Source organism: Schistocerca americana, chromosome X, assembly GCF_021461395.2.
Source record: "Schistocerca americana isolate TAMUIC-IGC-003095 chromosome X, iqSchAmer2.1, whole genome shotgun sequence".
Classification (NCBI taxonomy): Eukaryota; Metazoa; Arthropoda; class Insecta; order Orthoptera; family Acrididae; genus Schistocerca; species Schistocerca americana.
Window position 1 is genome coordinate 92,141,491 of NC_060130.1, and position 13,620 is coordinate 92,155,110.

Genomic DNA, 13,620 nt, shown 5'->3' on the forward strand with positions numbered 1-13,620 from the left:
TAATCTTCCTTGCCTAATTCAGCTTTAAATAAATCATAGCTATGAATTTTAGCAAGGGTGAGCCACTTATCTCTTTACTTCCAATAATTAAAAGTAATTGCACAGTGACCAAGACGTTAGCATGATATTGGGGAGAAATGTTTCAAATTCCCATCCAGCCACATTGATTTAAATTTTTCATTGTTGTCCAAAATTGCTTCTGACATATACCAGGTTTGTTCCTTTAACTAGGCTGACTGCCTGTCACAACCTGCCTGATGTTGCTGGCCGTTCATAATTATCTCAGCTACAAAAATATATTAAACTCTAACATTCCTCTTTTTCTGTAGAGTATTAAAATTGTGCAAAGTTTATAGCTGGAGCGTCCTAAAAATAATTGTGCGAGTTCATCATGTGACAAACTCGTTTTAGCCAGAAGGTCTTTGAGATTATTTGGCTGCCTCTGCAGGATACCAAATGATGCAAAAACATTTGCTACTTTCATTGATGTAAGTGCAGCACATGATACAGTTAGAAAACATGGGCTGCTTTGTAAATTATTATGATTTGTTCCATGCAGACGAACAAGAAAACTAACGTACAATGTGTTACCTGAACGAACATTAACTATAACTACAGGAAAAAACACTAACTGTCCAAAAGTTTTGAATAATGGCTTGCTGCAGGCATCTGTCCTCACTCCTCTGTTAAGAAATCCCCTGATCTAGATATCTGAAGCTAGTACTTCTATCAATGGGGGTGACAACCTAACTCAAATAAAACAAAAGTTGCATGTTTTCATGTGTCCAATAGATTGGCACACAGAGCCCGTGATGTTTGTTTTGAGGAAGACAAACTACGTCATAACATGCATCCAAAATATCTTGGGATCGCATTAGACAGAACACTTTCTTTTAAGGAGTACTTGTCGTGAACATGTACTCAAATGCAGAAATAAGACCCATCGTGAGCTCTGTGGCATTAGTTGGGGATTGTCTTTGAGTATCGGAACTCAGATTAGTATACTCAACAGCAGAGTGCCGTGCATCTGTCTTGCTTCATAGTCCATATCTGAAAAAGATAGGTGTACCACTTACCAAATCCAAGTGTGTTGTTAATGGGTCAGTACAATCTACCCCCACATACTGGTTACCTTTCAGTCATATTCCGTCTCCTAATGTCAGACTGAAGAATTTGCTTCTACATTAACATTGGAAGATTGTTGATAACCCTGGCCTTCCAATATTGAATGATGTATTCCTTGTGGAGGAAAGAACATTACAATAAAGACATGCCACTCTTATCGCAGCCAGGATTCTTGTTGAAAATGTCTCCAGTGCGATCAGTGGCTGGAAACGTTGCTGGAAACAAAACTGTCCTCCACAATTTCTAAAACTGCACTGCATCCAAGAGGAGCCCCCTAGGTATGACCAGCCATGGGAAATTTGGACTACTCTGAATCACATCCAAATGGGCCATGGAAAGTGCACAAACACTGTCCACAAGGGGGCAAATCATCATCACAATTTTGTGACTGGTGCAGAATGACAAACAGTTAACATGTCATATTAACATCTCCTGCATGTCTACACAAGCGTCCTTTTGAAAGTGTCTTGACATTCACAAGTGGAGTGATATGAAAGATCTTGATATTCTCCTGTAGCTGTTGTCATTTATGTTATATTATGCGGGAGAGCTTTGTTGAAGTGTTGATATGTAGTAGTTTTCTAATCTTTGTACATTTATAGCTATTCTTGTAATTCAAAAGCTCTTAATAAATGCAATGTGATAAATTAAGTAATTAAAATTGTGTAAGCTGCATGCAGTAAATATGTGGAAGAGATTATATTTTCTGAACATAAGTGAACAACAAATACACATTTGTTTCCAAATATTCTTCTGTGGCACATTCCTCATTCTGTCAGAACCTTAACAGTTTGATTTATCTGCAGAGCATATCATCTTACTACATGTCGCCCTATAGTTCCCTGGTGGCTCCATGAAAACATCTCTCTCCATAGTGAAGTAACATCATCTCCACTTCAATAGCTGCTGCTCCCTCAAATGGAACAATATAATTGCATTGAGTTTTTTTTTTTTTTGTACGTGTTAGCAGAGTATATGCTGTGATGAACATTTTGTCTTTGTAAAATTCTGTGCCCAACCAGGTCGCACACAGAGTTTGCTTTTCTTTAGTGTCATTTACTTCTGTACATAGCTTCCAAGCTTCACAAAAAGTTGCACAAACGCAAGGATTGTTCATGTGGATCTCATTGGTGTGCTAGTTCAACAGCACAGCGGGAGAGCATCTATGGAGCTTAGAAGGTATAAGCAGAAACCAGTGACAAGTTCAAATTTTGAGATGATCTGTGAGGTACACTTGTGTTAAATGGTTGGTGGCACACTGCTAACAAAAGTCAGGGAATTCATGGGCAAGTCGCATTTGGAATCACAAATGTTAATCACATTGTCAGTCAGGGCTTTGACTAACTTTTGTGTGACTCAAAAATCATTCCAACTGTTCCCAAGGTATTGGGCCATCCCCTGTTGCTTCCAGCTTCATGTTCCTTTGGTCATATCCTCCTACAATCTGTTCTATCATGGCCTCCTTTAACTAGCGTACTAGAATGTTCAGTTTGGCAATGCTGTACTCTCTGCTTTTTGTTGGTTGTTTGCTTGCATACAGAAGACTGATCTCTATGAGTATTTGTCATATCTATATTGAAATGGTGTGGTGTGTGCCTTATTTCAGTAGATTTAATTATAGCTTCGCTACATTTGTCTCTATTTATTGAAATATTCCTTCAGTTTATATTTTAGTGAGTTTAAATACGTTTTAATATTTTTACATGTTAGACTGATGACTGGTTTCAACACACACTCGCCCACCATCCCACACACATAAATGGAGCTTAATTAATGCTGGCTAGCCACGGAATAGTATAGGACAGTCAAAACATGAATAAAAAGTGTTTTAGAAAACCAATGCCTACCTCTTTCTACAAAATATTCCTTCCAATCCCACATTTTTGCCTAATGTTTGCATATCTATAATTACTTCTACACCAAATCAGAAACTAATATTCGTTCACAGCTGTGCACCAATTTTTTGTCCATTCCAGTTTACATCACACAATTGTCTGCTATCAATCTTGTAGAATTTTTTGTTACTATGTTACTTACCAGGGTAATCAATAGAAGACCTAGTATGTGAAAGTAGAGTGCCAAGTCAGTCTTGAACTTAAAAAAGATGGATATTCCTACTGGATCAATTTAAATATAGATTTCAGCTTTTGAAATTAAATTTGCTGTTTTGTGTTATTTGTCAAGAAGCTATGAGAAAAAGTAGTGACAAGGTTGCAGTTTCCAGTACTTATGCATTTACACACACCGGCAATACTTATTGTTTCTAAGATGTGTCCTTCACATATTGCCTGTTCTGGTATTTCAAAAATGTGATCTTTGTTTTTCTTGGACTTTGGGATGTAGCTTTACCTTTACCAATTTACACTCAAAAATGAGGAGCCTGTTACATCATGACTGCATAGATTTCAGCTCTTGAAATTACATTTACTGTTTTCTGTCATTTGTCAAGAAGCTATGAGAAAAAGAATAGAAATTGTATCCTAGCAGTATAAAAATCTGCCAGACTAAAGATTTGTTTGTTATGTAAGCCTACCTTTAAAAGCACTAAGTGATTTCCCCTAAACTAATAATCTGTGAGGAGCAAAGACGAAACAACTGATCATTGCCAAAATGAGCAAGGAAATCTTGGATCCATAAATTCAGTATATGTCATTCAATTTCACATTTTTCACAATGAATACTTGTTTGTAAATTGTAAGATGCCCATAAAGCCCTTGAATGGAAAAACATCATGTGTCTGCAGTACAGTTCGCATCTGGCAAAACGCAATACATAACTATCAGTTATAGTACTGGTCATATGAGACAAAGGAAATAAGGTATTTTGGTGTCAGTAGTATCAACTTTGTGGCCGGACTGTAACTTGGTGTTCACAATAGACCTAGACTAAGTTATTTTCTTAACGGTAGAAGCATTATGGTAGACAAGTATTAAAATGTTCAAAAGGCTACATTCATTATTTTATTTTAGTACTTACAGTACTGTATGATACCAAAAACATTGTAGAGGGTGGGGCAAATACAAGTGGTCTGGAGAACAGAGTTCCAGGGTACAAAAAATGGAGCAAAGGAAAGAAAATACTGTACTAACCTGACTACAGCAGATGTTGACAGTGACCATCATTCATCTCTTGAAACTTTTTGGACCCTGGTCAGTAACTTCCTGAAGGCAGACCAAAGCTGGACTGCTGGAATTGCTGCAGTGTCATCCAAAATTTCCTGCTGCAGTTCTTTAAGACCATGAGGGTTGTTGCAATACACCTTAGACTTCAGGGCTCATTCCACAAAGTAATTACACATTATAGATCAGATGACTTGAGTGGCCAGCTAGGGCCACAACCAGACTAACTGCTAACAGCTCTATCAGGCATGAAGGTTGTGTAAATATGCTCCAAGGTTCAGCTGGCTGTATGGGCAGTTGCTCCATCCTGTTGGAAGTAACTGTAGGTCTTTTCTTCTTCTGTTAATGCTCTCACAAATGGTTTCAAAAGTTGGCAATTTAATGTGCTGAAGGCAGCATCTGATAAAAGAAGATGGGGACCAATAATGCAGCAGGCAGACACTAAACACCAAACCCCAACCTTCTGATCATACAATTGTGTTTTGTGGAAGTTATGCGGATTCTCCACTGCCCAGAATCTGTGATTCTGTGAGTTGACATAACCACTCAGGTGAAACCAGGCTTCATCAGACATAAAGAATAGGTCCATGTCCAGTCCATTCACTGTTATCTCACTAAACAGCCACTCACAAAACTGGAGGCACTGAGGAGCATCTGCTGGCTTTAATGCATGAACAACAGTCACTCCAGTCCACTCGACTGGGCCAGTTGTGCTTATGCAGCCCTGTACACCACATGAGTGTGGTAAGCTTTCTCTTACTTCCCAAGTTTTCATGCCTGCAACTGTCATTTCTTAATATTGTGCAATTTGAGATAAGAGTATTGGCAAAAGTATTGTAACATTATGTTGATTGCACTGAAAGATGGGGTATGGCAAATAAGACACTGTTCTTTTGTAAAGCTTCTTTCACTATTTTAAGTTCGCGATAGATGCTCAGATACTTTCTTTATTATTTTTACTTTAAAAATGTGTGTTCAGAATGTGGGCTAATCAAAATGTGGCATCCTTTAAAGAAACATTTCCCCAACTCAAATGTGTCTTCTGATGGATACACTTAAACCACCTCTGTTAAGGTCATTGAAATAGATGTTGGTAGTTGTACCACTAGCAGTCCACAAGAACAACTACTACAATCAACATGTTTGAGGGCCTTACATGTAACATAACTGATTTCAGAAATAAGAAATGAGGACAGACTTATCTACATCAAAACCTGTTGTATAATTTTGAGTTGCAATGGATCCCAAGAAAACATTTCTCTAAGGACACATCATCAATAGATTCCCTCATGTTTAGGAATTCTAATGAGATGACATGAAACTTCACTCTGCTGTATTTTGCAGAATGAAGTATTAAATGATTTTTTATCCTAATTTTTGTTTCAGATTCCAAATTCTTCTCTACTGAAACTTTGTAATTCCCACCTGACAGCTATCAGTATGAACTGAAATGCTATAGGAAGGCCAAAATTCAAGTTAGAAGTGGTTTATACAACCCATCTGTACCTCATTCTATAAAATATTCCCTCCAATCCCACATTTTCACTCAGTGCTTTATTGTGTGTAACAGTAATGCAGAAACTAATACTTGTTAACAGCTGTGCACCAATTTGTGTCTTTTCCCACTCACTTCGCATAATTCACTGCTATTAATCTCAAATAACTGAAGCATTACAGCACTACTCACTGAGGCTATCAGTAAATAACCTGGTACATGAAATTAGAATGCTGAGAGAGTCTTGACAAAGCCGCACATTCCTACTGGAAATGACACCTCAGTAGTTACAATGTGACAGTTTACATTACTTGTTATGCATTTATACACATTAGCACTGCTCATTCTTTCCAAGAAAAATATTTCAAAAATTGCATGTTGTGATAGTCAAAAACTTGTTTGTTGTACATAGATAGTAAGTTTTCAAATTGCGTGTTAGAACATATGGTACCTTCAGTTCAGTTAAGGAGCATGCAGTTATTTCTTTAATGGTTTTAGCTACATGATGCATTGCCAAAAATGTGTCCTTAACACTCAAATTGTCCCACACCAGTTTAATAAATTGTTAATATCTTTGAAATGTTCATCATTTGCTGATTCAGATAGCAATTCCGACAGGTTCCTCTTTAACGTTACTTTCATTGGACTGTGAATTTTAACTATTTTCCATCATTTGCGAGTTATTTCAGAGGAGAGAGAGCCTTTTTATGAAAAATATTATCCTTTAAACTAACTTTATGTCTCTGCATATCACTGGAATTATCATATGATTAATCTGTAGTGCAGTTTTAAATAACAAATTTCTTTTAATTTTGTACAGGTATCTGATAACAGAAAATTTTGTCTGTACATTTTCTACTGGATTATCAGAGCTAGGTAAAGCAAGTATTTTGTCAACATCTTTCAGATTCAATCAGTTGTTTCTAACGCATTTGTACAAAATCAAAAAAACCGAAAGTATGTGAACTGCAAGGTGTATTAAAGTAACTGATGGTTAATTGTTCAATATAACAAACATATTCCTGTTCAAGCAATACTTTGAAACCATAGCTTGAAATGAATGTCAGTAATTTCAAAGTAAGCTCCAATAACTCTGGACCTGTAAGATTCCTCGCTGTAAATTAACTGACAGTTTCTTTCAAATGGTCAGTTGCAGATGAAATCAAGAAAAATCAGCAGTACAAGCAGGCTGATTTTCAGAAAAACTCATTATAGTGCCATTATGACATGAAAGCGTCTCATGAATGTAAGTTTCATTTATCTGAACAACACCATGCTTCTTTCTTCCTCACTTAATCTGTAGCAAGCTAATTGCAAATAATTCATGATTTCACTTGAAACATTAGAAGACAGATGGAGCTTTCCTGACATACTTCACATGTGTTCGAAATGTGGCAAAACTGAAATGTCATGTCCAAAAACATCATAGCTTGAGGATGACTGTTCATACAAAAGGAATGCAAAGGAAATTGTTTTGCAAGTGTAACATCTCTTCGTTTTGAAGAGAAGCACTATTTGTTAAAGCACAAAAAGCAGATGCTTATTTAATTTATCTTCTTTTTTCCAGTGCTCACAATTTTCATGCAGAATATCATTAGTAATTTTCCTGATCATGCCATTGTAATAGGGGGTCACTTCAACTTGCCAGGTATTGATTGGGAGTGTTATGCCATCAAAACTGGTGCCAGAGACAGGGAATCGTGTGGTATTGTTCTGGATGTCTTGTCTGAAAATTACCTCGAGCAGACAGTTAGAGAACCAACTCTTGAGGGTAACGTCTTAGACCTTCTGGCAACAAACAGACCTGAACTTATCGAATCAGTTAACATAGAGGAAGGTATCAGCGATCGTACGACTGTGACAGCATCTATGATGATGGGTCCTACAAGGAATGTTAAGGAAGCTAGATAGATATATTTGCTCAGCAAGGGTGACAGGATACAAATTTCAGGATATCTCAGCAGTCAGCATCAAATATTTGGTGATGAGGACAAAGATGTGGAGAACAAATGAAAAAATTCAAAGTCATCGTTCAATATGCCCTAGACAAGTATGTTCCGAGTAAGGTTAGAAAAGTGCTACGTAAACAAAGAGCACTTCATCTCAGATTCAAGAGAAGTAAAGACAAACAAAAGCTGAACGAAGTGAAAATGAGCGTAAGGAGAGCAAAGAAAGAAGCGTTCAGTGATTTCGAAAGTAAGACGTTGTCAACCGACCTGAGTAAAGACCCTAAGACAGGGTATATACGACCCGGGACAACCGGGAGATCTGGGAAAAACCCGTGAATTTTTTCATCCGGGACAAAACCGGGAAAAACACAGGAATTTTTTAGAATTCCAGGAATTTTTCGTTGTTTTAGTTTTCAGTTAAATTTTTGTAATTTTGACTGGTAAGAATTGATACTCTATCAGAAGATATTACTGTATCCTGCTATTGCAGAATAATACTGCAACAATAAAATGTGAACGAGAAAAAAAACAAACGAAAATGAAACATAAATTGTAAAGGAAATGTGCCATATACAACAACAAAACACAGTGCTCATACAAGCATTTGCCAACAGCAAAATGTGTCAAAGGCTTTAGGAAGACTATGCAATGCTTCATAATAACAAATTGCCTCCGATGAGCGTGGCATCACAACTGTTTACATTAAATTCATTGTAGCAGTTACGAGCAGGCTCATGTGCATGCGCAGTTGAGTGGCGTATGAGTAGTACCTTCTCCTGTTTCTAGCTACAGAAATGTGGCTGTTGGCTGAGTAAGCAGTCACAGCAAGGAGCTTGATGCAACCGGGAAAAAATTTTACTGCCGCGCACAAGCTACCAGTTTCACGCATGCGCACCGGGCCCAGATCTATGATGGAGTGGGCGTAAGTTAGTTTAAGTTAGATTAAGTAGTGTGTAAGCCTAGGGAGCGATGACATGAGCAGTTTGGTCCCATAGTAGAAAAAAGAATCATAAGTTGATTTTTGAATGCGTGTATAGTGCACGTGATGTCTCTGCCAGGGGAATCCTCGTCGCATCTAGAAATAAACTTTCCTGCAGGCAAAAGGAGACTGGGCTATACAAGCGGAGCGGAGTAAAGCCGAACGAGTGAACGCCAATCGCTGTCTGATTATGTTGTTGATTGGGTTTGCGAATGATCTGCATTGCTATAATTACTAGGTAAATCCATAGATTCAGACTACCAGAGTGGAAATAAACGACTAACAGGAGTAACAGGTAAGAAAGATTATGTATTATTTTCTCAGTGTATCCAGGAAAATGAAATTTTGTGAGAAAACTTTTGGCCAGATGGCTATACTAGTAAGGGCCAGTTGTACAGTCCCCATCTAGCAGCTGCTTAAGTTCTATTGTGGAAGTAGCACGGAAAATGGTTTGTACAAAGATGACAATGCCTAACCGGAGAATAATCAGGGGTAACTAAACTGGTGATTCTGGCAGGGTTAGTGAAGTTAACCAGTGAATAAGTTTTGACAAAGGCAGGAATAATTCCAGAATTAGTCATGACAAGACTTTGTTAGAATGAGGAAGGAGAAGGAATGGGGACATCACACAAATTAAGGAAGAATATAACAAGTCCAAATTTATATAAAAATCTTGTACTACTTCTTTTCGATCTCATGCTTGAGAAACTGGAGCATATGAATGAAACGTGAAACTATTTCGTGACATAAAGCTTTTTGCTAGTAGTAGGCCTAATAGGCATTTTATGTTGATCTTCGTGAATTATATTCTGTAGTGTTATAAAAATAACCATTTGTGCCAAGACAGTCTCGTTTATTTGGTGTGTGTTACAATTTCTGCAGTGTTAGAAAGGCCTATTTTGCTTTATCTAGCAGATAGTGACAAAATAGGTGTAATCAAATCGAGAAACAACACCAGTCTTGGGAACTATTTGTATTAACTGTTTACGCAGTATTAGACAACGATATTTTGATTTTTCATGTAGCAAAACGTTCAATGAACTTTTGTTGGGGTAATAGATTCGTTCGCAGAAAGGAAAGAACGCTATGTAAAGCTGTAGCAAGATTAGAGAGAAAACAATGCTAGGAGCTAAGGATTGAAGAAATGTGTACTGTATTGCTTGTCTCTTGTCTTTACTGGTTTTATGTAGCCTATATTTAATTTTATGTCACCCAAATCAGAAACTTATTAGCTAACAGGCAATAAAGAGTGCAAATTTTCTGAAGAATTCTTGTTCTCCTGATTACAAATAATTCCGTCCAGTATTAATTGCGAGTTTTTTTAAAAAAGAGGGGCAGGATGTCAAACCAAGTGACTAGGAGCAGGAGAGGCACCACCGGACATTTTAATTTCCTCTGTCCTGAATATAGTTTGATGGCATCCAGTACAAAATATACACATTTCAATTTCATGGAGTGAAATACAGTGACGTGTGATAGAAGACTGCTGTGTGAATAGGGGTGGCACTGCACTCTGGCACACTTAAGACCAAATAACATGTCTTACATTTCCTTGAACATATAAGTTTTATGTATCAGACTCTTCAGAAAGATCTGCACTACAAATTGAACATATTTTTGGAAACTCTATTTTTTAAATTTTTGACGTTGTATCTCAAACGCTTGAGGGAGGGGGGGAAGGGGCGGGGACGTCGCTATCTTAGTATTGCCCTGGTTCGGGAATATCGTAGATCTGGGGCTGGTGCGCAGAGCAGTCTGAGTTATAGTGGGGAAGTGTGTAGTCTCCAAGTGACCCGTGTTTACATTTAGTGATTTTGCTGTTTCCTCTTCATTTACTGCTCTCACGTCAAATGAAAATAAAATGGATTTCTGTGGCCGGGAGCTATCAAGTGAGTTAAAAATACATTCACAGAATTAAGGAAGGCTAATATACATTATTAGCTTCAGATTTTATTTTATTTCCACTTTTCTGACAGCCATGCACTAACCACCTTGTAGAATAGTGAAGTTATTTTTGTCGGTTTGCTAAAGAAATTTGGTTTTTAAAAATCTTTTACGCTGAGGCAGTCAATGTGTTTGAAACAAAGTGTTTAATTCCACACTATTGAGTAATTTCAATTGCTCGCTGCATTTCAAGTGCACATTTTCATCTTCTAACATGTATGGCATTATGCCATCTTAAAGAATCAAAAATGAGTCAATACAGTACTGGTACGCCAAGAAAATTTACGTCCCGAAACCCACACTGAAAAGCTCAATATCAGGCCGAGGCCTACTTCATTGGAAATCTGGTCATACGAATGTGCTCTATAATTATGCACTTTAAATGTGCCATTTTATTATTGTTCATGAAATTCCTATGTTCTTGGAGTATCCTCTATTGTCTTTTTTCTTTTATGACATAATGTAAGATCTTTTAATGTTTTACACGTACGAACATACGGGCTCCCTGCATCATAGAAGCTGCTAAAGGTCGGTGGTGCCCGTTATCTGGCACTCTCTGACGACTACTGAAACAAACCTATTTCTAACAGGTCGAGGGAAAATATTGCGAATGGTGGTTTGAAAAGTGTTGCTTTGAAAGTAAATTTCCTTTTACGCAATTTGACCTATGTGTGAGAATTTCTTAAATCACAGAGCGTTTGATGACGAGCCCAGAAGATCAGACATTCATGTCGTTATTATGAGCAAATTGATGTAGAGCTATGGGAAGTTCTCTCTTCTCTGCGGTAGCTAATTTATTTGTGGAAAACTTAAGGACAAGTCACTGGACTCTGCTAAAAATTTTACTGGCACATTTGTGTGGTATATCTTAAAGTGTAACATGCGCAAAAAATATCAACATTATATGTGAAAGCTTAGCTTCTCTTGCAGCTCATTAACCTTAAAGACCAATATTATATGTGAAAGCTTTTCTTTTCTTGTAGCAACACTATGTATATAAATCTAACACATTAACTTTTCCTGTTTGTGTATCCACGCTACTTAACAGTGATATTGCTATTAGCTGACTACATCATGTGTCCTGTGGTCTGTATATCCACTGTCATCGGCTGGCGGGATCACGTGGCATGAGCTATGACTGGCTTACAAAAGCGCACCATAATCTCGATTACAATGGTTCAGAAAGTAACATGCGGTGTTTGGTGGAATTCGAATTTATACTTTCGTAATACGAAAATATGCAGTGTACTTGTTGCTGCACATCAAAAATCTTTCCAAAAAGCGTTTTCTTCCCTGAGTTTTGTTTTCTAAAGTGCTGGGAAATTCTACGCCCGTGTATAAAAACATAATTATTCAAAGGATTGATAAGTTTTACAGTTCCGAGGGAAAATATAATGTCACTTAATAACACGGAAAAAGTGTGTTTTCATCCAGGAGAAAGTGTATTTTTAACTGGGAAATCCGGGAAAAATCCAGGAATTATTTTTCCTTGTCCACGTATACACCCCGTAAGAGATTTTGATCATATGTAAAATCAGTAAGTGGGCCAAAATCATCTATTCATTCTCTCAGCAACCACACCGTCACAGAAACGGAAGTTAACAGAGAGAAGGCCAAAATACTGAATTCGGTCTTCCAAAATTGTTTCACCGCGGAAGATCATAACACTGTCCTTTCTTTCACTCGTTTTGCGAACATTGAAATGGCAGATATTGAGATAACTGATCGTGGAATTGAAAAGGGCTACAATCACATAGTAGTGGAAAGGCTTCAGGATCAGATGAGATACCTATAAGATTCTATGAAGATTATGCGAAAGAACTTGCTCTCCGTCTAACAGTAATTTATTGTAGATCGCTTGAGCAATGAATGGTACCTAAGGACTGGAAAAAAGTGCAGGTTGTTCCCATTTTTAAGAAAGGCTCTAAGACAGATCCATAAAATTATAGACCTATATCATTGGTGTCAATCTGTTGTACAATTATGGAACATATTTTATGCTCAAGAATTATGACATTATTGGAAAGTGAACAGCTCCTCTATAAAAATCAACATGGATTCCACAAACAGAGATCGTGTGAAACTCAGCTCGCTCTGTTGTGGACAATGGTGCTGAGGCTTACCGACATTCTTCCCACGCAGTATTCACGAGTGGAACAGGGTTGGAGGGATCAGATAGTGCTGAGGCTGATGCCATGTTCCTTGATTTCAGTAAGGCATTTGACACCATCCCACATTGCCATTTACTGAAAAAAAATACGAGCTTATGGGGTATCAGAGCAGAATTGCGATTGGATTCAAGACTTTCTTGCAGATAGAACTCAATACGCCGCTCTTAACGGAACTAAATCGACAGATGTAAAGGTAATATCCGAAGTATCACAGGGAAGTGTGATAGGACCGTTGCTGTTCACAGTATATATAAATAATCTAGTAGAAAGAGTCTTATGCTCTTTTAGGCTATTCGCAGATGATGCAGTTGTTTATACCAAAGTAGCAATGTCGGAAGGTGGTAAGAATTTGCAGACCAACCTGCAGAGAATTGATGAATGGTTCAGACTCTGGCAGTTGACACTGAACGTAAATAAATGTAACATATTGCTCATAAATAGGAAAAGAAATCCACTACTGTACAGCTACAGTATTGATGACATACAGCTGGAAACAGCTTCTGCCATAAAATATCTACGTGTAACTATCCAGAGCGACTTTAAGTGGAATGACCATATAAAAACATAGTGGGAAAAGCAGATACAAGACTCAGATTCATCGGAAGAATCTTAAGGAAATGTAACTCATCCACAAAAGAAGTGGCTTATAAGGTACTTGTTCACCCGATTCTTGAGTATTGTTCATCTATCTGGGATCACTATCAGGTAAGACTGTTAGAGGAGATAGAGAAGACCCAACGAAGAGTGGTGCATTTCATCACGGATCATTTAGCTGGCGAGAGAGCGTTATGGAGATGCTAAAGAAACTCTACTGGCAGACAATACAAGCAAAACGTTG

General features: G+C 37.6%; 1 protein-coding gene across 1 annotated transcript in view; it reads left to right on the plus strand.

Moving 5' to 3' along the window:
• The window catches only part of LOC124554975 (guanine nucleotide-releasing factor 2), a 364,194-nt gene that overhangs the window by 276,722 nt on the left and 73,852 nt on the right, over positions 1-13,620 (plus strand). The gene's annotated exons all lie outside the window — the stretch shown is intronic.